At 39.5% G+C, this 23,487-nt stretch overlaps 1 protein-coding gene across 11 annotated transcripts in view; it reads right to left on the bottom strand.

Annotated features, from left to right (window-relative positions):
* The window catches only part of GRM8 (glutamate metabotropic receptor 8), an 858,863-nt gene that overhangs the window by 796,667 nt on the left and 38,709 nt on the right, over positions 1-23,487 (bottom strand). The gene's annotated exons all lie outside the window — the stretch shown is intronic.

Below are 23,487 nucleotides of genomic sequence, written 5' to 3'. Positions count from 1 at the left end.
TCATCTCTACAAAAATCAGAATCTCTCTTTCTGGGTTCACTGCATTTGACAGTTTAACTATCTACATTGTTTTTATCATATAAAAAAGGAGAGTGTTTTAATTTCACATCCCTTAACCTTCTAGCAATGAAATAGTTCCAGAGAATATAATGAATATAAACGGGGTCAGTGTTCAAATTATATTCATTTATAGCTAATTGGAAAGTTTCTTTTGTTGCTGAAGACCAGGACCTTTTTGCCTGTCTATCTACTAGTGACTATCACTCTAATGCCTTCATCTTCAAGTGGACATTCTCTTCATTCAGTGCAATTATGGTAACCTGAAAGGTAATGTAGTCTCATAAGAGATATGCCATCATTACATAGATTTATGGGCAGAACCACATCCATAAAATTTAGATAATTGCTTGTGTACCACCAGCCTATTTTGCCTGTTGATATAAATAATATTTTCAACATTAGCTACCAAGAGGACAAATTTCTCATAACTGACTTTCTGCTCAATTCTGTCAGATAATCTCTGCCGCAATATGATGAAGAATATACTGTGAAGAATTTCTGACAAGCTTCGTTTTTCTAGGGTGTTTTGCTGAAGAGGCCCAATCTGTTGTTTATTTGGGGCTGCTACTGCATTAAATTGATTTAGGGACACGATTCTCCATTCTTCTATCTTCCATGCTCTGTTAATTTATGTCACATTTATTAAAACTCATGGTTTTGCATGTATGTTTCAATTTGTGGTAGCAAACTGATGAAACACGTTTCTCCCCTTTTTTTGTAAAATAGTGTTTAACAACTGCTACTCCCATTAATGTATTGCCACCTCATAAGTAAACTCAACATGAAGAGATCTGCATAATATTCTGATTAAGAAATTCTACCTGGGGCACAGAATATATGTGAAATACCTTTTCAAATAAAAACTTGGAGGAAGTAAATGGAGCAAATGCATAAAAGAAGAACATATGTTTTATGCTACCAAATTATGCATCACTATTTTGAATAGCTAACCAAAGTTTGTTACAGATACTAAAGCTTCATTTACATTTGAGTCCATTTGTGGCTTGTCATTGTTGTTTAAAATTCCTCAGGCAGGGGTGTGAGTGGAGGAAGTGACTTCTCCAGGGAGCTGAACTCTAATGTCTGTTTCTGGGAGATACTGCAATTTGTGGTCTCAGATTCTAGACTGCTCCAAAGAAAGCTCTCTGAGCTCCTGTGTGTTAATTTATGACATATCTTCTCTCACCCGATAGGTTTGTGCTTTATCACGAGTCTCAGGGAGCCCATCAGGGCTTACAAAGGAAAGAAGTCTGAGACACATAAAAAATATATGACTCCAAGTCAGGGAGCACTTTATGTTGTACACAGCAAAGCAACCCTCTGGTACCACTGAACATGAAGGTCATGTTCTGCACAAGTACAAGGACTGGGCTGCCATCCTCACATTCTTCACGTTATTAAAACAAAATGTCTAATCATGCTTGAAGCTGCCCAAAGCCTTGTTGCAGAAGAGGTATCAAGCTGGAGCACAGCCAGAACACACCTCTGCTTTCACCCACTCCCACTTTCTGTATGCATACTCTGACCCTGCTCTGGTCAGACTGACCTATTTATCCCCTTCCCCTAAGGGCACCTCATGTTTCCCACCTTCAAGCCTCTCCACGCCTATATTTTACTCATCTTTTAAGGTCCAATTTCCCACTTTCTCAGAGTATTCCAAATCCAAAGTCAGTGTGATCTCCACAGAGAAACAATAGCTTTTATTTTCTCTACTGTCCATATAGCTACCACACGACTTACATAAGTATTCACTGTTTCCCTAATAGATTACACATTTTCTAAGGATAAAACCATATTAGAATGCCCAATTATGCTCCTAAGTGGCTAACATTGAGCCTTACTCAAAGTAAACACATAACACAAATTTGTTTTTATGCCTTTAGTACATGTTGGTATTTTTAGTATTTTTCTTCTCACCAAGATAATACAATATCTTCATACATTCAACCTTCAAACATAAATGAGAATGTAAAAGCCATACCCCCATCAAAGTCCAATCAAAGTGCTGGCCAATGGAAGACAGAGTTTACACCATTGACCCAGGCATATGTTTCAGGCTGTGGTGAAGCTTGAAATTTTCATATCATTTATTTGCTGGATGACCCAATTAGGTCAAAACCTATTCTTCTTTATTGGAGTGAATCCCCGAGCAGGTAGGTCAACTCCACAGGACAAAACTTCAAAGTGAATGTGAGGTGGGTTAATTCTTATATCAACTCTAATTTGCAGCAAGACTCCCTTGGCATTTCAAGAGGCTTTGAGTCTTCATGAGGCTTAAAGAGTGAGGTAGTAGCTTCTCCTGAGCAATTGGTAATACTTTCGGTCAACAACGGTGGCCAAGGAACATATCCTAATAATCACCTTCTCAAATATTATAGAGTCTTGCAAGTAGCAGAAAAATATGGGAAAAAAATACTCTCGTAGTTTAGGAACCTGCTTTCATAAGCTTTGGCATCTCTAAAAGTTAGATTCCAGCCCATCCAAAGAGCTCTTTCTGCAGTATCTATTTTCAGGAAACATTTTCATCATTGATCCGAGCATGAGAAAACAAAAACAAACACAAAAATACAACATAAGATTCCAAGAGCACTAGCATTCAATCACTGTCATTACATGAATTATACTTGAAGCATGAGCAAGACACATGAGGCCCTATCTCAAAGATGAACCACCCCTACTGGTGATAGAGGGTACCCAGAGAGAAGCAAGACCCTCATTTACCACCAGCTGACCCACAGGCTCTGAGCTCCTCCAATGAGTGAGTCCAAAGATGTAGCTTCCTCCCACTCTTTCAAAACTAGTCCTATGTTTTCAATAACTAGCTTTTCTCTGCCTCAGCATCCTCGAGCATACAACAAAACGGTAGAGGATAATAGAAAAATGTCGGCTTTAGAGTTGGAGTCCAACAAACCAAGGTTAAACATCTCTGACACTGACTTGCCGTATGACCCTGGATAACTTCATCAATCTCTCTTTAGTTTCTTTATCTGTAAAATAAGAACAATGTTTGCAGGACTGCAGTATAAATTAAATAAGCTAATACACAGGTGAGAGTAAACGTTAGCTATTATCATTATGAGTATTGTTATTATCAGGGTGCCAGATTAGGTTATCTTCTAAATATCCATTCTACTTCCAAGGCTTATAAAATAGAATATTTTGAAGAAAGCCCCCATTCAACCTTTAATAATCCTAAAGATTAATTTGCCCCTTCTGCATAATAATGAAAGGATAAGGTACCTTGCGGATCCTGGGGCATATCTGTTCAAGCACCAAATACTTTTTAAAATTAAGAAAATAAATAATACTTGGAAAATGGCCCCATTCCAACAAAACCCTTAATGTTTAATCCGTAAGAAGTCATCTGAACTCTCATTTAACTAGCTTTCCTGATGGACTGATCGTATGGGACATGGAAAATGTGAATACCAAGTAATGAGACTGATTTTGGCAAGACATCAGGGAAATCAGCATAAATTACTCCTTAGTCACACTTACATAGGAAAATCATTTTAAGAGACTTTATATCAAAAGGATTAATAAATACCAGTCAAGTCACATTTTTCAAGGACTTCCAGGTCACATAGTGATTTACAAACAGGCATCTAAATCCTCCTTCCCCCACCCCAGATTCCAGGTGAAATATCAAGTAGAATATTAAAATGTCAAAATAAAGTTTCACGTTGACTTCTCTAGTTTTGTCGGGATATGTATAGGGATCAAATAGTGATTTTATTGTAGATCACTCCCACAGCAGCTTGGTCCTTGCCCATTTCTCTTTGCCATCCTTCCCACCATGGGTGCTTCAACCTTCATTCCACTCATTGTACCCAATACATATGTACAAATTCTGTTGATTAAAAATAAATTTTTAAAAATTTTAAATGTACTATCTATTCTTTAAATTAGTTTATCTTCTATTACTATTTTAATTTAGATATAGAGAGAAAAACATACAGACACATGCTTACACCATTTTATATATAGTTTTCTTTATGGAACATGGGATCAGTCATTCAAAACAAATAATTTTGTCATCTTCAAAAATTCCAGAGTCTAGATATTGTTATTAATGACTACCTGAATGGGGGAAAACCTTAACTAATCATTAAGTTTAAAATTAGCTAATAATTGTTAGAGCTCAGAATGAACAAAACTAGTTAAGCCACGCACTTTATAGAATTCTACCCTGTCAAGTCAGGCCTTTTAGATTCAGCAACCCTAATCATCCATTTCAGACTTGTTGAATTACTTAAAGTCCTCAATGTGGCCAGTTCTATCCCCTCCAGACCTATGTACTTCCACCTCCCTCTCCTGTCAACTTAAAAGGCCCTTCCCCACCATCTTCCCAGGAACACTTCCTACTCTTCCTTCCAGACTTAACTCAGGTGACTTCTCTGGGCCTCCTTTATGAGCCTATCCAGAAAAGTGAGGTGTTCTTCCCTCTGCTCGCACCAAACTCTGAGCGTCTCTCTTCATAGTATTCATGCCACTGTTTTGAGGCTACTTGTATACTTGCCTATCCACCCCTCTCCCACAAAATGCCTGGTTTTTATCTTTGAAGGTAGGTATTTGTTTTTCCTTATACATCTGTCTTCCCCGGGACCCAAATACCATCTGGTGTAAACTACCAGCATTTAATAAATGTCAAATGAATAAATGAATGGATGGAAAAGTAAACAAAAAGCTTAAGTCTCTCTCTACATTATAATCTCTTAATTAGTGAAGGATATAGGTATTAATAGCAAAACAAAAACATAGAAAATAAGTACTTTAATGTGTTTTTATTAATTTATGAAGAGATAATGTGACATTCAAGTTTGGGGGGATTCCTACACCCTCGTATCTACCATTATTACATAATAGTTTTTGGTCTCTATCTACATAGTCATTATATAATAAGAACACATGCCCAGCTGGGCACAGTGGCTCATGCCTATAATCCCAGTACTTGGGGAGACTGAGGCAGGGCAGATTACTCGAGGTCAGGAGTTCGAGACCAGCCTGGTCAACATAGTGAAACTTCATCTCTACTCAAAATATAAAAATTAGCTGAGTGTGGTGATGCATCCCTGTAGTCCCAGCTACTTGGAGGCTAAGGTGGGAGAATCACATGAACCCAGGAGGCAAAGGTTGCAGTGAGCCAAGATTGCACCATTGCACTCCAGCCTCGGCAACAGAGTAAGACTCCATCTCAAAAAAAAAAGAACAAAAAAACACATGCCCATACCAGCCAAGTATCCTTTAGATAACATTATTCTGTACATGCTTCCACATTGTTACACTTCCTTAATAATTATCTCTAGTCTTGCCAAATAACCTGTTACTTTATTCATAATTTGAAGGCAATAAAGCGGAGCCTTGAACAAGGCTGCCTGAGTTTAAATCTGGACTCTCTCACTTTGCAGGTGTTTGATCTTGAACAAGTCACTTAACTTCTTTGTGCTTCAGTTTCCTCATCTTGTAACACAGAGATGATAATAAGAGTGCTAGCATATGGTTTTGGTGAATACTAAATGAGCTAATACATTTAAAGTGATGATAAGAGGTGGTTTTGTTTTGAGACTGAGTCTCGCTATGTTGCCCCATCTGGTCTCAGACCAGTTGGTCTCAAACTTCTGGGCTCAAGCAATCATCCCACCTCAGCCTCTCAAGCATCTGGGATTACAGGGAGGCCATCTTGAAGAGTTCTTGATACACGGTACATGCGCTATAACTATTAGTTACATAATTATTTGTATTGTAATTGTGAATTCACTAATATTGGTCTAGGTTGTTTCTATATTATTTGCACCACAGTAGCACATTTAAGCATATGGATTTGAGGATGGTTTTTTGGGTAGTTGGTTTTGTTTCAAATTCTCAAGATTTCTAACTCATTTCCAAAAGGGCTTCTAATCCACTTTTTAAATGCTCACATGTAAAAATTATTTAATTTTAGGTGTGTAAACTGCTTTTTAAGAAGATACTTCACAAAATCTCGACAACCTACAGATAGACAATTGTCAAAGAAGTTGGAAGGGCCCAACATTTTAGTTTGTACTTGAAGATTTTCATCTTAGAGGAGTTGCTAATTAGCTGTCTCTATGCACATCCTAGCAGGAGGGAGAGGGTTGTGACCAAAGAAACAATACTTTTTCCTAATGTACTTCACAACTCAAAATTCATTGATTTGCATGTGTACTTTTTTTTGTTCTGTTGTGACTAAACAATCCTAGTTTCTTTCATCTCTTTCAACGAAAGGAAACATGTCTGTCAGAAAAAAAGGGTAAAACAGCAAAGGGAAAACATCCCTCAGAGAAGGGAGTGAACAATAAAAAGGTAAACAAACCAGGGATTTCTTTGATATTGCCCATTTATTTGTGAGAACAAAATACCAAACACTGAGGGAGAACCAAGTATAGATTAGGTGTAAGTAAAAAGGGAGAACATTTTTCTTCATTGTTCTTATCTCAGAGGCATCTACTACTAAATGATGTGGGGCACAGAAGTGGCTAAAGGAAACACTTATACTCTGTAAACTTACCTCCTCTGGCTAATACTACATGTAGACCCAGTGTCATTTTTTTTTTTTTAGCAAAATGCATTTGAAATGCAAACCCCAAATCATGTTCATACTATATGTCTTTTGCTTTCTAGACGTGGAATCAAAAAAAAAGGACCGTTTGGTTTATCTAGGCCTAATGAAGTTTCTTCTATTCTTGATTATCAAATAGTTCATTTGTTTAACCAATATTCATACTTTTGTATTTCTGATATAATTGTACAAATCTGGAGAATACATGTGATATTTTGATACATGTATACAATACATAATGATCAAATCATGATAACTAGGATATCCATCACCTCATTTATCTGTGTTGGGAACATTACAAATTTTCTTTTAGCTATTTTTAAATTACAATAAATTATTATAAACCGTAATTTCCTTACTGTGCTATTGAATACTAGGCACAAATCACAATATGATGCAAACTAGACAAAAGTCTTTATGTCACCACGAGCACAGGTACGTACCGAATTTAATCCCAAATCTGCTCTGTGGCCTTAGGCAAGTTACTGAACTCACCGGAGAGACAGTTTCGTATGAAATGAAAATGACAGCAATTGTGGTACATCTCCTTATATAGCTGCTGGGAAGGCCAAATGAGGTAATTCTTACAAAGCACCCTATACGTAGTAAGCCCTCAATAAATGCTAGCTACTATTGTTATTGTTTCTTTCATTGACAGGTGTTTTGTGGTGGGTTTTTGTTTTTTTGTTTTGTTTGTCCATTAGCCAAGTCAGAATATGACCTCTGGCTAGTATTGTCCAGTGCTCTTTTTCTTAGAAAGGATTATTATTATTATTATTATTATTATTATTATTATTTTTAATGAGAGACAGGGTTTTGCTCTGTCACCCAGGCGGAAGTCTGGAGTGCAGTGGTAGGATCATAGCTTACTATCTCACTGTAACCTCAAACTCCAGGGCTCAGTGACCCTCCTGCCGCAGCTTCCTAAGCAGCTGAGACTACAGGCAAGCACCACCATGCCTAGTTTTTTTGTTTTTTTTTTGTTTTTTTTTTTTTTTTTGAAACGGAGTTTTGCCCTTGTTGCCCAGGCTGGAGTGCAATGGTGCAATCTCGGCTCACAGCAACCTCCGCCACCTCCCAAGTTCAAGCAATTCAGCAATTCTCCTGCCTCAGCCTTCCTGAGTAGCTGGGATTATAGGCATGCTCCACCATGCCCAGCTAATTTTGTATTTTTAGTAGAGATGGGGTTTCTCCATGTAGGTCAGACTGGTCTCGAACTCCTGACCTCAGGTGATCCATCCGCCTCAGCCTCCCAAAGTGCTGGGACTACAGGCATGAGACACTGCATCCGTCTTTTTTTTTTTTTTTTAAGAGAGAGGAGTCTCACTATGTTGTCCCCAGTCTGACCTCAAGTGATCCTCCTGCCTCAACCTCCCAAAGTGCAGAGATCACAGGCATGGGCCACTGCACATTTCCCAGAATGGATTGTCAACTCTGTTTAAAGATGGTTGCTAATACACAACCAATTGAATGCTTATTAAGTAGAAATTAAACTTGCTTTCAAATAATAATAACATACATCACAGATAAAGAGTTGGTCCTATTGCAAGTTTACAAATAAAAGACAAAGTACGTTTCAGCCACTGTGACTAGTTAGTCCCTTCTTTTACAGATGTACCCATCTGTGTGACAAAAGCAGCAAGGGCCTTTTCAAATCTTTGCAGAGATGGCACGTGATAAAAGTCAGGTTCCACTGGCTTGGATGCTGACTGCCCCTTCAGGATTACAACCACCCCAGTTCCCTGCATTGTTTGTGCTATATCACGAGAGAACAGAGGCACATAAGGAAAGGATTTCTTTTCATTTCACCTTTCAGCAGCCTCATCTGAAACCACTCTGACTGTTATTTAAAATGATGCAAATTGTGCCTCCTTTTAGAAAAGTACAAACCATTCTCCTGTTTTCCCCCAGTCCAAAAACCGTACAGGACCTTGGTTAGCTAGAGGAACACGATGATGGCAATGGCCATTTTAAGCAGAAGGATGCTCTAAAGGGAAAAACATAAAAGGCTGCAGATAAAATTACTATTCAGCTCATTATACTATTGATTTTTAGAATACTCTTCAGCTTTGCTTTTTTGTGGATGTATGTCAAATAACCAGCAGTGCTTTAAGTTGCTTGTAGAAGTATTTATCATATATATTTTTTCTTAGAGAAGAGAAACAAAGCTTTAGTATGAACTAACCCAAAATTGGGAGGTAAAACAAAACTTTCAGAACAGTTATGTGGCAATTATCAAGACACCCAACATGATTTTAATTTTAAAAAGGAGAATGTCGTCATAAAAATCTACCAAGTTTTCTCAGGCTCATCCCCACACATACCTTTTCTGGTCTATGTAAGTTCACCTGTATAGCAAAGGGATGGGACTGACTAATTGGACTCTCAAAGCTTTCCTCAACTCTGAGTTCATCCCAGCTTATTTAGATTTTTTTTAAAGAACAAAGAAAAACCAATATTTTGGGAACTCTTACATGTAGATAACGTCAGAATGAATTTCCACTTGTGGCAGGATTTCAGTAAAGTTATAAGACCTCATATACTTTTTGTCTAAGTTAAAGCAACATCTTTGCATCACATCACATTATACAAACTTCTAACCAATAAAAACAGGGGAAGTATGGTTTGTATTTGTTTCCTTGGGCTGCCATAATGAAGGACCTTGGGTGGCCTAAAGCAACAGCAATTTGTTCTCTCACAGTCCTGGAGGCTGGAAGTCTGCAAGCAAGGCGTCAGCAGGCCCATGCTCTCTGCAGGCTCTAGAGAGGACCCTTCCTTGCCTCTTCCAGTGTCTGGTGGTCACTGGCAATCCTTGCCTCCTGGATGTATCACTCCAATCTCTGCCTCCATCTTCACATGGCTTTTGCCCCTGTGTGTCTGTTTTCTCTTCTTATAAGGACACAAGTCATTGGATTATAGCCCATCTTAATGTGGTATGATCTCACCTTAACTTATCTAATTGAATATGTAAAGAGCCTATTTCAAAATAAAGTCACATTCTCAGATTCCACGTGGACATAAATTTGGGGGAACACTATTTAACCCTGTACATATGGAGTGCAAAACTACTCACCTTTCCGTTACCAAGGAATTTCTAAGGGAGTCTAATTTAAAATCTTCACCAACTTCTCAACAGATGCACAGCTTTATTATATCCAAGATCACAAAATCTGTCATTTTCCTAGCTTATGTTGATATTGTGCTTTTCACAAAGTGTTTTCATATTGCTTCATTTGATACTCACAAGCACAATACTCACAAGTACAAATACTCATTCTCACAAGTAGGCAGGGTGACTGGTCTCTTTTTATAGATAAAGTGAGGGAGAAGGGAAGGAAGCTTACCTTTTATCAAATAACTACTCTGTGCTAGATACTGTTACTAGTGCTTCATGAGTTGTCTTATTTGATCTATATAAAAAACTCCAAGGTTACTGTAAGTAGTAGTATTCCAATTCTGAAGTACAGTATAGCATAAAATAGCACTAAATAACTTACCCAAGGTCACACACAGCTAGTAAGTGATAGATCTGGGGCCGCCGCTCAAATGCACCTGTGTTCTAAGTCCATCATGTTTCCACTCTTCCTTCTCAAGTAAGCCTTCTTCCTAACAGGTCTTTAACTTTATCCAGGGTTAGAATTTGCTAACATATGTTTGGTGGTTGAAAGTCATGACACACTCAGTGATCTCATTAAAGGATCAACCAGAGAGATCTAGGCCACTTAACATGACACATATAGGCGACTATGCTTTTGTAGTTATTCTTCATGTTGCAATAAAATGCAAAATTTTCCTAACTTTGAAAATAGAGGAAGAATTGTGGTGGTAAGAATTGTCAAAAATTTACCCACTTTTGGAATAACCTCAAATAGAGTAACCCTCTGGGACTTTCATTCATTCTTCTCTGTGAGTACCAACAGAGTAAAGTCAAAAAATGACTCCACCATTCTGTGGATGCCCCAAATCATGAGAAAGAAGGAAAAGAAGTTATCATAACCTTAAAGAATAAGTGAGAAAAACCATTGTTCCAAATGTGGCCTTGAAGACACTTTAACGTTTCAAATCAGCAAGGAGAGTATACTTGTTAAGCATACTCTACCTACGTATGAACCACTGGAGAAAATGAACTATTCTGATGTTGCCTTTAAAAAGTTGTATCTTCAGAGAAGCCAGAATTCACTGCTGAAAGATTCCGTCTTGAATCTGCCTCAGAAACAAACTCGGATGTAGAATGTGCGTGTATACACTTGTGTATGTGATTATACTTAACACCATCGGTTCCACCTTATATTATAAATATACCACGATAACAAAACTTTCTTTTCAGAATTTTTTTTTGACAGTCTCACTCTGTTGCCCAGGCTGCAGTGCAGTGATGCCATCTCTGCTCACTATGACCTCTGCCTCCCAGGTTCAAGCAATTATCATGCCTCGATCTCCCAAGTAGCTGGGATTACCCGTGTGTGCCACCACACATGGCTAATTTCTGTATTTTTAGTAGAAACAGGGTTTCACCATATTGGCCAGGGTGGTCTCAAACTCCTGGACTCAAGTGATCTGCCTGCCTCAGCCTCCCAAAGTGCTGGTATTACAGGCATGAGCCACCTCACCCAGACTCTTTTCAGATTCTTAATGCATTCTACATATTTACAAATAAATATTGCTAATAGCTACCATCTATTGAATACCTACTGTGTGCCAGGCAGCTAAGCACTTACTGTACATATTCCTAGTCCTTACAGTAATCCTACATGGTACATTTTACTGATCCTCATTTTACTGGTAAAGACTCTGAGACTAAGATGACATTAAACTTAATGTCATTCAAAACCTACTAGATGGGTAAGCCAGAATTTGGACTCAAGTTCACATAACTCCAAAGCCTGCCACCACACAAGGAAAATATCCATTTATTCATTTATATAAGATTGTGGACCTCCTCAAATATGCCTGTTTCATCCTAACCCTTTAAAAATTTAGTCATTCACATCTTTTGAAGTCCCTCTGACCTAAGGGTGATTCACAGAGATAGTAGGATCAAGAATCCTCATCTTCCAAATACATTTGTCTTCTGAGCTTGATAAAGCCAGTGTTGGGGCCTATACTATGTAGACAATTTCCTCACATTCAATTGGAAGACAGACCTAAGATTTGTCTTTGAGGCCATATGCTACATATCAGCTTTTCACCATGAATTATGTTTCAGGAGAACATGGTTGATTCCATATTAATACCGGATATCTAACAGAGATCACGTTATAAATGAAACTATGATTTAATTTATGGATGGGTAAATATTATCAAGTATATGTTTACATTTTTATATTAGCTAGCAAATTGTTAAGAAGCCAGCAACAGCATTAAATTTGGGGTTTTGATGGGGTACACATATATGTAAAAATGGAAACAGACACTGGGGGCTATAAGGGGTGAGGGAATAAGGCTGAAAACTACCTATTGGGTGCTATGCTCACTACCTGGATAACAGATTCAATCACACCCAAAACTTCAGCATCACACAATACACTCTTGAAACAAACTTGCACATATACACCCTGAATCTAAAAGTTGAGGCCAGGTGTAGTGGCTCACGCCTATAATCCCAGCAACTTGGGAGGCTGAGGTGGGTGGATAACCTGAGGTGAGGAGTTTGAGACTCACCTGGCCAACATGGTGATACCCTGTCTCTACTAAAAATACAAAAATTAGCCAGGGGTGGTGGTACAAGCCTGTAAACCTAGCTACTTGGGAGGCTGACTCAGGAGAATTACTTGAATCCGAGAGAAGGTTGCAGTGATCCAAGATCGTGCCACTGCACTCCAGCCTGGGTGACAGAGCAAGACTCTGTCTCAAAATAAAATAAAATTAAAATTAAAATTAAAATAGGCCGGGCGCGGTGGCTCAAGCCTGTAATCCCGGCACTTTGGGAGGCCTAGACGGGCGGATCACGAGGTCAGGAGATCGAGACCATCCTGGCTAACACGGTGAAACCCCGTCTCTACTAAAAAAAATCCAAAAAAAACTAGCCGGGCGAGGTGGCGGGTGCCTGTAGTCCCAGCTACTCGGGAGGCTGAGGCAGGAGAATGGCGTAAACCTGGGAGGCGGAGCTTGCACTGAGCTGAGATCCGGCCACTGCACTCCAGCCTGGGCGGCAGAGCGAGACTCCGTCTCAAAAAAAATAAAATAAAATAAAAAATAAAAATAAAAATAAAATAAAATAAAATTGAAAAAATAAGAACCCATTGTCAAAACCTCAAAAAACGGGGGGTGGGGGGTTAGGGGAGTAGCGGGGAACTTTGCATGAATTGGTTTACCGAAGGAAGAAAAAGGGAGTGGGAGAGGCAGAATAAGAAAAAGAAAAGCTCCACAGCTAGAAAAGATATATGCATCGTAGAACTTCTTAAATATGATTTTCATAAAGTTATATAAACGTATGGAATGCAAATAAAGACAGGTCAAATCGAGATGTTTATGAAATATGCTAAATGTAAGAGTTGTAGTCAAAATGTATTACAGAATCTAATTGACTGGAGTTCATTAATTAATTTACATTTTCATGGCATAAAAATAGCAGGATTCAAGCCATGCAGTTAATGTACACAACATTCACTGAATTGTAGACACAAAGAGCCCAAACACTAGAAAGCAGCTTTTAATATCCTGTAATGTTCTTTATCAAGCTGTTTGTGCAAGACTTTATGAAACACAGCACACAGCTTAACAATCTCCAGTGCATTATTATACATATCTAACTCTCTAACTTTTGCCTTCGGATACTCCCAGCAAAGCACAACAGCTTCACAACTTTACTTTACCAAAGCAATGTGGTCAGGAAAGCAGCTTCCCCATTCTGCAGCAGCTAAATGTCAGAGAGCCAAGGGTTCCACCGAGGTTTCCCAAAGCTCAGCAGGTGCCATTAGAAACTTCCTAGCCCTCCAATGTGCATTTTACAGAGTATTCAGAGGTTGATAAACAGATCTTTTACTTGATTTGCCATCTGTGAATTTTAAAGCTGTTAAGGCACTTTTCTGTCTTTATTTCCACAATGGTCCTGATCCCATTTGCTAGTTAGATGCACTCACTAATATATTATTCAGTTCTATTGAGAAAACCATACTGAGGCATCTCCAATTTGACATTACTGTCGGGTTGCTCTTTTTTTTCTTTTTATAACATATCAGGTAAAATAAACCAGCTTGAAACCCTGGCCTTTCTTAGTGCTTCAAATAATTCTTTTCATTTCTTTGTGACTGAGAGCTCACATTAGAAAGCTATTAATACATTTGAGTACAATTTGTGTTTTCAATGCAACCCAGACGAGAAATGAAAAGGCATGGAGAAGAAACATGGCCTTCCTGGACAGCCTGAATCAATAAGTTGTTACTCTTCACCAAATGTAGCTTAGGTACAAATGGCTTCATTTCCATTCCCCTTCGCCGTGGGGGCCTCAAGAACCAGTTACAGGAGCTAGAGGATGACGCTGACAGCTGTCACACAGGTAGTACCCACTCGTTTTAACAGCCTTCGCCTTTTTCATTTGTTGGTTTGCTGAAAAACAAAATTGTGCTGATCCTGACTGTGTGAGACAAGAAAATCCTGCCATTCTATTTTACCAGGTGCTTTTGCCTTGGTTTCTTTTTCAGTGAGAACAGACGCGCCACTGAGACAGCTGGCCCTGTATGTTATTTTTTTCTAGTAACAGTAATGGAGTCATTCATTCAATCTGTATGAATGGAGTCCCGATTAAGTGCCATTTTTCTCGTAACAGTAATGGAGTCATTCATTCAATCTATATGAATGGAGTCCCGACTAAGTGCCAAGCATATAACAGTGAACAAAACAACCTCTGGCCTCATAGAACTTTCATTCAAGGCAGTGAGATGGGAGGAGCCACCAACCCATGAAAACAAATGTAGTCACATTTCCATTAATGCCTGAATTACCAGGACTCGGGCTTTCTTCAAAGCCTTCCCCAACCAATTTGAGGGTACTATCAGACATCCTATGTCATGTGCACAAAACTAACCACTCATTTTCCTCCACTTTGGCCTTCTTGATAGTTGTCTCCTTGTGGGGCAGGTAGAGACCTGGCACATTGCCATATCTACAGGGCTACCACCAGGTCACTGACATCAGAGTCAGCATCTCCATCACTGTTCACCACTCTCTACCGCTCTGCGGAGGCCACCAGAAGGGTCCAGGGTGTGAAACCTCACCTGGGGTCTATGGCAGAGTGGAGAGAGAAAGCTGGAGGCTCCCCCACTTGCTAATATTACAGTTGGTTATCTGGGCCCTGTGGTTCTGTTTGTGTCCAAACTTTCACATTGTCTTTCACAAACACGACTTTTTCCTCTTCTGACCTTCACCTCTCTCTCCACTCAGGCTCCACATATTCCCTTGTATTCTCATCTCTTTCCCTCATCTCTCTCCAAGCAGCTATCCACAGAATAGGTTCCCCTTTTTTCACCAGAAGCAGAAATGTATATGACCATTATCTCTTGCAACTACATCCCCATAGGGATGACTAACCTGATGCTCAAAGAGCCACAATCCACCTTCGACCCCGCTAGGAAGCCCTGCCAGGTATAGATGGGAGAACTGAGCTACCAGCATCAAGGACACCGGCACCAGAACCAGTCTTTGAACTATTCAGTTTTATTTCCTGACGAATGTATTTCTCCACCCAAATGCTGTCCATCCCAAGCTCTTCCTCAGCCTCTACCTACAGAAAGGCTGATCAACTCTTGTAGGTGAGGTGCAGTCACACTAGTCCAGCAATGTGCTTTGTGATTCCTTGCCAGGCTGGATTCCCTAAGCATTCTGGTAAGCCTATCAATAAGCTTGCCTAAATGCGGTGAAGACCCCTCTCAGAACAGCCGATTTGAGTATATTAATCCATTTAACCTGGGTTTTCCTAATCAATATGGAAACGTTTCACCTCTGAATTCTGATGGATTGATTCCATACTCCTGTATGACATTCCCTGGCTATCAACTGCCCTGAGTAGGTTAGCCTCAAGATATTTGTGGGCTTTGCTAAATAAACTTTGATAAAATAAGTAACATTTTTCTGATATATATGAAAATGGTTTTCTCATCTTTCTATGTTGGACTTTTCCACAGCTACATTTCCTGTACTCATGAGAAGTTTTATTTCCTAAGAATTAATATGCCTCCATAACAGAAAATTTCAGAAAACTCCCAGGCACGTGCATGTCAAATGCACGTCCAATAGGCTTCCACAGCAATCTTCTCATATGTAATTCACCCAGGGAGGAAGCAAGTGTTCTCAAGTCTCCAGTGTTCTGCAGACCCACAGTAATGCAAGCTGCTTAAATCCTTCATAAATCCTCTGTGCAAAAACTCTAAAGAGATTGCCAGCAGGAAATTCAACCACTAGTTGCCTTGGACATTCCTAGAAGACTTTTCCTCAATTATCAGCCAGAGCACTATGTCATTAATGCAGGCAAGAGTTGACAGTAGCTGGTCTAAGACAGTAATAGCAGAGATAGACACACAAGGCAGGTTCAGAGGCTAATCAGGAGATGAAATTGGATATGGCTTGTATGACCACAAACATGAGTGCGTGTGAGGAGTGAAGGAAAAATAAGAGCCAGCAATGATTTCCCAGGTTTCTGGCTTAGATATTTGAGAGGATACAGCCACCTTTTATTAAACACAGGAGGAACAGCAGACCTGGGGAGAAATATGGTTAACTGTACACTAATTTATATTTGCTAAATGATGAAGCATATGGACAGCAATTTTTTTATTTTTATTAAATTGCTGATTATGTTAAGAGGAAATATTTGTGTTTAATATCTATACATTTAAACCATCAGAACCCTTATTTTCAGGACGCTTATTCCCAAGTTTTCTATATATATCAGTAATACATCAAATAATATTAACCAGCAAGGGAGGGAAGTAATTAAGTGAAGATGAAATTTTTATCAAAACACTTAAATGCTCATTTACTTATTCAACACTTACTGAATGTTGGCAATGAGCCAAGTACCAACGCAAACTAGAGAAATATAGATAATAACGATACTGAACATATAAGGAGTGCCAGCCATCATGCTAAGCACATCATCTGCCATTGACAGTCCCCACCACAATCCCGCTAGGAAGGTGTTATTACAATGACTATTCCATAGATGATAACTAAAACTAGAATTCTAAGCCCCCAACTGGCTGAACAAACCGCCTCTTGGTTAAGGGGACCCCAGGGAAATCTCAGAAACTGAGTTCCTGGCCATGGTGTGATAGGAAGCCAGACACATCTCATTACATCCCCTCCTTTTTGTGGTTTAGACACAACAACTGACCAGCATTAATGTTAACATAGAGATCCTAAGACTAACAAAATGGACTCTGTGGCAATAAGATACCAAATTATAAAGATTACCTAAGGCCATGCCAGGCAAGGGTTAAGTCATGTACCCTCTACACTTAAAGAATAAATTATGTTCCAACTGCCACAAGGTTTTTTTCTCTAGCAGTTAAACTAGCACTGGCCTCAAGATAAGCACTATTGAAACAACTGCAGCACTTTCACCACCAGCCACTGACCCCCAGCCCATTCCACAAGCCATACCCACAGCTTTGATTGGAAAAGAGACAGCTGTGCTTCAGTAACTTTCTCCTAATAAGAGACCATGGACCATGGACTGATTCTGGCTGGTTTACAGAGGCTGTAAACTTGAGGGCCTTCATGTCCCCTGCCTTACCTTTTGATATATAAGGCCTAATTGTACGACACTTAAACGTTAAGTTTCTACCCAAAAGTGAATACGGGATGCAGGTAATATTTATGTTTGCTTATCACACATGTACCTCTCCCACTTCATGAATATTCATAGCTCCTCCTGTAACCTGTTGAATATGTTACTTGGCCAACCTCAGCACAAATTCCTGTTCCACCCCCTCCTCCCTCAAAGTGTCTGTTATTAGCCTCTGCCAGAGGCTGCACTTCCCAGCCTGCAAAATGGCCAGCCTGCAGGCTATAACCCTTTATAAGAAATAAAGTTTCCTTCATAGATTTATAGATCTTGTGGTTTTCTTCCATGATGAAACTGACACAGCAACATGTTGAGTAACTTGGCTAATGAGTTTGAAACCAAAGTTTGTGCCAAACCCTGGGACTCTAGAGCCAGTCTCTGCCGTCCTCTTCCTTCAAGGAAGTCAGGATCCTCTTGCGAGGCAGACCATACATGTCCTTAGAAAGCATTTACAGTGATCACCTTGCTTGTTCATCTCAAATCTCGCAGATCTGCCGCCTTCTCCAGGCCTCTAACCACTTGATTCAGTACACTTGATGTGATCTAGCATTACCAGTCTCTCCTCCAGCTCATGCTGCCTGTAATCATAGCAGTCACTTGTTTTCGGTCATATCATTACAGAGCAGCATTGAGTTTTCCAGTTTATAAGCAACCCAAATTTCTTTCTTTTCCCGTTGAGCTTTTGCCTTGAATGTCTAGCTTTTCCTTGGGGAAACATAGTTCCTAATTCCATTTCCCACAGGAGCTTTACTCTGGAATGTCTAATAGTGTGTGTTTGTTTCCACATCAGGGATATAAATACATAAAATGAAGTTCTGCTTGGTGCTGCTGCACGGCTGCAAGAACTGAGGGCCAGCCAATCATGGGCTGAGGGACTTACTGTATTTGTTTAAATATAGTTCAGGTTTCTCCCTTCTCTCTACCTCAACAAGATTTAGCACCTAGAACAAGACACTACACCTTTCGTTTGCACTCTGAGATTGCTAGGAAGTAAATCCACCTGGAAACCGTACTGGATAAGGAGCAGGGATACATAGCAGCGGCTGAAAAGAAATTACTCAAGTGCTAACTCAGAAAGGAAGCTCGTTAACACCCCACCACCTTTTGTAAAGTCAAGAATACACTGTCCAGTATGAAACCCAGCCAAGATCTCAGCTGTTGACTGTTCAGTGAAAGAGGAACACGAAAGTGACAGAAGGACATTCATTCCAGAAACCCTGAGAATCCAGCAGCCCTTGCCTGGTCTCCAGCTCCATGACTCGCCACCCCCTTCACTGCTCCAGTCTAAATTCCACACCTTCAAAGCTAGAATCAGAGTTTCCAGAGTAGCAGGAGTGGAGTGAAGCAGGGGGATCCCAGCATCCTCCTCAAATGTAGGGACTAAGACTGGCGGGGAAAAGGGGCAGGTCCTTTGGGGATTGTAATGCACCCAAGGGGAAATCCCAGAGATCCAGGTCCAGTCCTCTGGGCCTCCCCAGCTAGCCTGGTGTAGTTCCATCTTCACTGAAGTTCCTCTGGTGATAACACGTCATGTTGAAGAGGATATTTAGGGCTTCCTGAGACAAAGTGCTAAACACTAACCAGGAAGTCAGCAAATACTAGTGAGTGAATTAAGAATGAACGAATATCCTATAAAAACAAGCAACAAATCAGGGACTAGCCCCACCCCCCCAATCCATGACCCCATGTCTCAATGAGAGCTCTTGGACCGGCAGCATCCCCACAACATATAATTCACCTACTACCCCATATAAGAGAAATCTAGGAGGCTCTCGTGTCCTGGGTAGCAAGCTGTTAAGTAGAAGTGGGAGAATTCCTAACCCTGTTAAGAGTTGGAATGTTAAACTCTAAAGATAGGCCTGAAAACCAGCTTTAAAAAATGTGAGCATTCCTAGTTAACCTAGAGAGGCAGAATTCTTTTCTCTCCTACCAAGACAAACCCACAGTAGCTCAAGATGCCTGGATTATGAGGCCACATCACAAAGATGTTGGTTTTTTCAGTTTGGGGAGTTGCTGAAAGAAAGAATTCAGGCATTACAATTCAGACTAGATCCATTCATTAGGTCCACACCACACCAGTAAACAGTGATACAGATTTGCATACTGGTTTTTGTAAATTCACATTTAATAATGTTTTACTTCCCAAGCCCCTTATGAGCTGGGCATTGGTTAAAAAGGTTTTGGCTCAGTACAAAGAAGAATGTTCCACGCCTGTGAAACACCAAACAATGGAGCAGTGGTGTTGTAAGGGAGTAGCCTATGGCCCATTCAAGCCAAAACTGGATCATTATTTGTTGCAGATGCTTTAAAGAGTTCTAATAATTTAGGTGTGAGATGGGAATAAATAATCTCTAAGATGTCTTCCAATCTTAGCATATATGGTAAATTTTTTCTATGGAAAAAGCACCCTAACAGAAAGTAACCAGTGACTTTCCTTAGTCACACAACCAGCCCCTCTAGCTTCTAGCCTACTACTCTTTCCACTGGATGGTCTTCAACACCACTAGTGCTCAGCCCCAAGACACCAGGGAAACACTGGCACTGTCCCTTTGGTTTCATAGAAAATGAGCCCAAATAAAAGATTCAACATCTGACAGACAGGCTTTCACATATTTTATAAGATGATCAATTTAATACCATATAGGTATATTAGACTGAGACTGTTTTGTAAACTTCTGAAAGCCGATACAAAGAACATCTCGGAGTTAGTATGGTAGAACCTTCCAGAACACTTGTCATGGCCTGAATCTTCATGTCCCTCCAGAATGCATATATTGGAACTTGTATTAGGGTTCTCTAGAGGGACAGGGCTAATAGGATAGATGTATATATGAAGGGAAGTTTATCAAAGAGTATTGACTCATTCAACTACAAGGTGAGGTCCCACAACAAGCCATTTGCAAGCTGAGGAGCAAGGAAGCGAGTCTGAGTCCCAAAACCTCAAAGGTAGGGAAGCTGACAGTGCAGCCTTCAGTATGTGGTCGAAAGCCTGAGAGCCCCTGGCAAACCACTAGTGTGAGTCCAAAAGCTGAAGAAGTTGGAGTCCGATGTTCGAGGGCAGGAAGCATCCAGCATGGGAGAAAGATGAAGGCAGGAACACTCAGCCAGTCTAGTCATTCCACATTCTTTTGCCTGCTTTATTCTAGCTGTGATAGCAGCTGATTAGATTATGCCCACCCAGATGGAGGGTGGGTCTGCCTCTCCCAGTCCACTGACTCAAATGTTAATCTCCTTTGGCAACACCCTCAAAGACACACCCAGGAACAGTACTTTGCATCCTTCAATCAAGTTGACACTCAGTATTAACCATCACAGAACTTAACCCCCAGATGATGTTATTAAGAGGTGAGGACTCTGGGAGGCCCCACCTTCATGGCTGGGATTATTGCACTTTTAAATAGGTTGAGGGAACAAGTTTAGCCCACTTCGGCTCCTTCCACCCTGTGAAGACGCAGCAACCAGGCACCATCTGTGGAGCAGAGGGCAAGTCTTTACCAGACACCAAGTCTGTTGACACCTTGATCCTGGACTTACCAATCTCAAAAACTGTGAGAAATAATTTTCTATCATTTACAAATTACTTGGTCTAAGGTATTTTGTTATAGCAATGGGAATAGACTAATACAACGCTATATTTCAGTATTGGGGATAATTGGATTAAACTAATAATTTCACTATTACCCCATAATCAAAAATAATGGTAGCATTTATTTGGCTGAGTCGGTTTCATACTTAGAGTATGGGAATAAGAATTGTTCCATTATAAAGGTCACAACCTTACATAATGCTCGCCCTTACATAATAGTCATACCCCTATTTTTGGACCGGCAGAGCCAGCATAAAAAGTGTTATCATTACACAAACAAATACAGCACTTTAGAGGTGTTTTTAAGGACAGAAATATATTTTCAATTCTATTACTATTTTTCAAACAGCTGAGACTAAACAGATTCCAAGTGCCCTGCTTCGCTGTTTTTGAGCTGTCAAAAAAAATGAATCAACTGACTACAGTCACGTATCTAACCCAAACATAGAATTTCCCAGGAAGTCTGAGGTTATTTGGGTCAAGTTTCTATGGTATTTGATCTACAGCCTGATAATATAGCTTTTGTGCTGTATGAGCACACTAGGACACAGTGTTATTTTTTAACTGAGACATAAAAACAAAAGTAACAATCTACTTGTATTCATTGTCAAGTTTTCATATCATTATAGCCAAAGAAATGAAAACCACTCCCAACCAGCCTGCTTCTACTAATACACACAGTGATCTTTGATGTAAATGTCACACATGCTCACTTTAGTCAAATTTGCATGAGGACAATTAAATTCCGAGGTCCTGAATCTCCTCTGTAAATTCAACAGATAGATTTCTCTTCTTGTACGATGCTCTTGTTTGCTATTGTTCTGAGCTACTCAACAGCTGCAATTCTGCAACCCACTGGATGTTGAAGGGTATAATAATTGTACTGAGGGATACAAATGTACGTAAACTCAAAGCCCAGTGCTGTCTCTATGGTGATACACTTATCCACATTCCTCCTATCCTCATGACACAGCCCTCTTCTCCAAATACCTGGACCTTCACTCAATTTACCTTCCCTTATACACCCTAGATGTGCACCTTAGATGTGCACTGTTATGGTAGCCACTAGCCATATGTGGCTACTGAGCACTTGACATGTGGCTAGCCTAAACTACTGAGATGTGCTAAGTACAAAATTACCTACTAGATTTTGAAGACTTAGTATGACAAATGTAAATACCTCAGTAATTTTATATCAACCTGCTGAAATAATTTGCATATATCAAGTTAAATAAAAACATATATTATACACTGGAAAGTTTTAAATTATGTGTGTAGCTCACATTATTGGATAACACTGAGTTGGCTAATTTTAGGTTCTCTTTCCCTGACTCCATTCTACTGAGCTTTCTTCAATTAACACATAAATTGGGTCTTCTAATTTTATCCTTTATCTCTTAGTCTCCTTTCCTATCCTTTTGTTTTTTCTGTGCTGCATTCTGGGTAATATCTCATATTTATCTTCCAAATCATTGATTCTTTCTTCACTAGGTCTAATCTATTGTTAATCCATCCATCCACCCCATTAGGTTTTATGTTTACTTTGTTTTGATGTCTTGAATATGGTTTTGTTTATTGAACTTCCACACAAGATTTCATCTGGTTTAGAAAAATATTGGAAACCATTAGGTAATTTCTACTAATGCTGAATACATGCATACTCTGTCACCAGCAATTCTATTCCTAAGAATAAACCCAACAGGAATAAATGATAGCCCAAAACTGAAAATTACCCAAATGCCCAACAGCTGTAGAAGGGAATAAATTGTGGCATATTCACACAATAGAATACTAAATTAAATAAGAAAAGTATAACTATATGGAAAAATATGATGTTCGTTTATCCTTTTTTATATGTTGAGAGACAAAGGTCATATACAAAAGATTATATAGTATATAAATCCATGAATAAAATGTTTTTAACAGGCAAAATTAAAATGGTCTTAGAATTCAGGATACTTGTATAATAGTCACACCCCTATTTTGGATACTGGTTGACCTTGGAGTAATACTGGTTGACCTTGGAGTAAAAGATTACATGAAGGGAATGGAAAGGGGGTTTATGAGATACTGGTAATGTCCTGTTCCTTGATCTGAATGCTGGTTACATAGTACATTAATTTATGGAAAGTTATCATGGTATATCCTTATGATTTTTAAACTGTGCATATAATTTAACAGTATAATAAACTCAAACTCTTATCAGTGGTTTTCAGAAAAATATATTTGGATGTTGTATGAGTCTGTTTTCACACTGCTATAAAGAATTACCTGAGAGAGGGTAATTTATGAAGAAAAGAGGTTTAATAGACTCACAGATCCAAGTGGCTGGGGAAGCCTGAGGAAACTTACAATCATGGCAGAAGATGAAAGAGAAGCAAGGCACGTCTTACATGGCAGCAGCAGGAGAGTGCTGGGGAAAGTGCCGCAATTTTAAACATCAGATCTCGTGAGATCTCACTATCACAAGAACAGCATGGG

Source organism: Rhinopithecus roxellana, chromosome 6 (genome assembly GCF_007565055.1).
Source record: "Rhinopithecus roxellana isolate Shanxi Qingling chromosome 6, ASM756505v1, whole genome shotgun sequence".
Taxonomy (NCBI): domain Eukaryota; kingdom Metazoa; phylum Chordata; class Mammalia; order Primates; family Cercopithecidae; genus Rhinopithecus; species Rhinopithecus roxellana.
The sequence above is the reverse complement of the archived record's forward strand: the minus strand, read 5'-3'. Positions and strand labels throughout refer to the sequence as shown.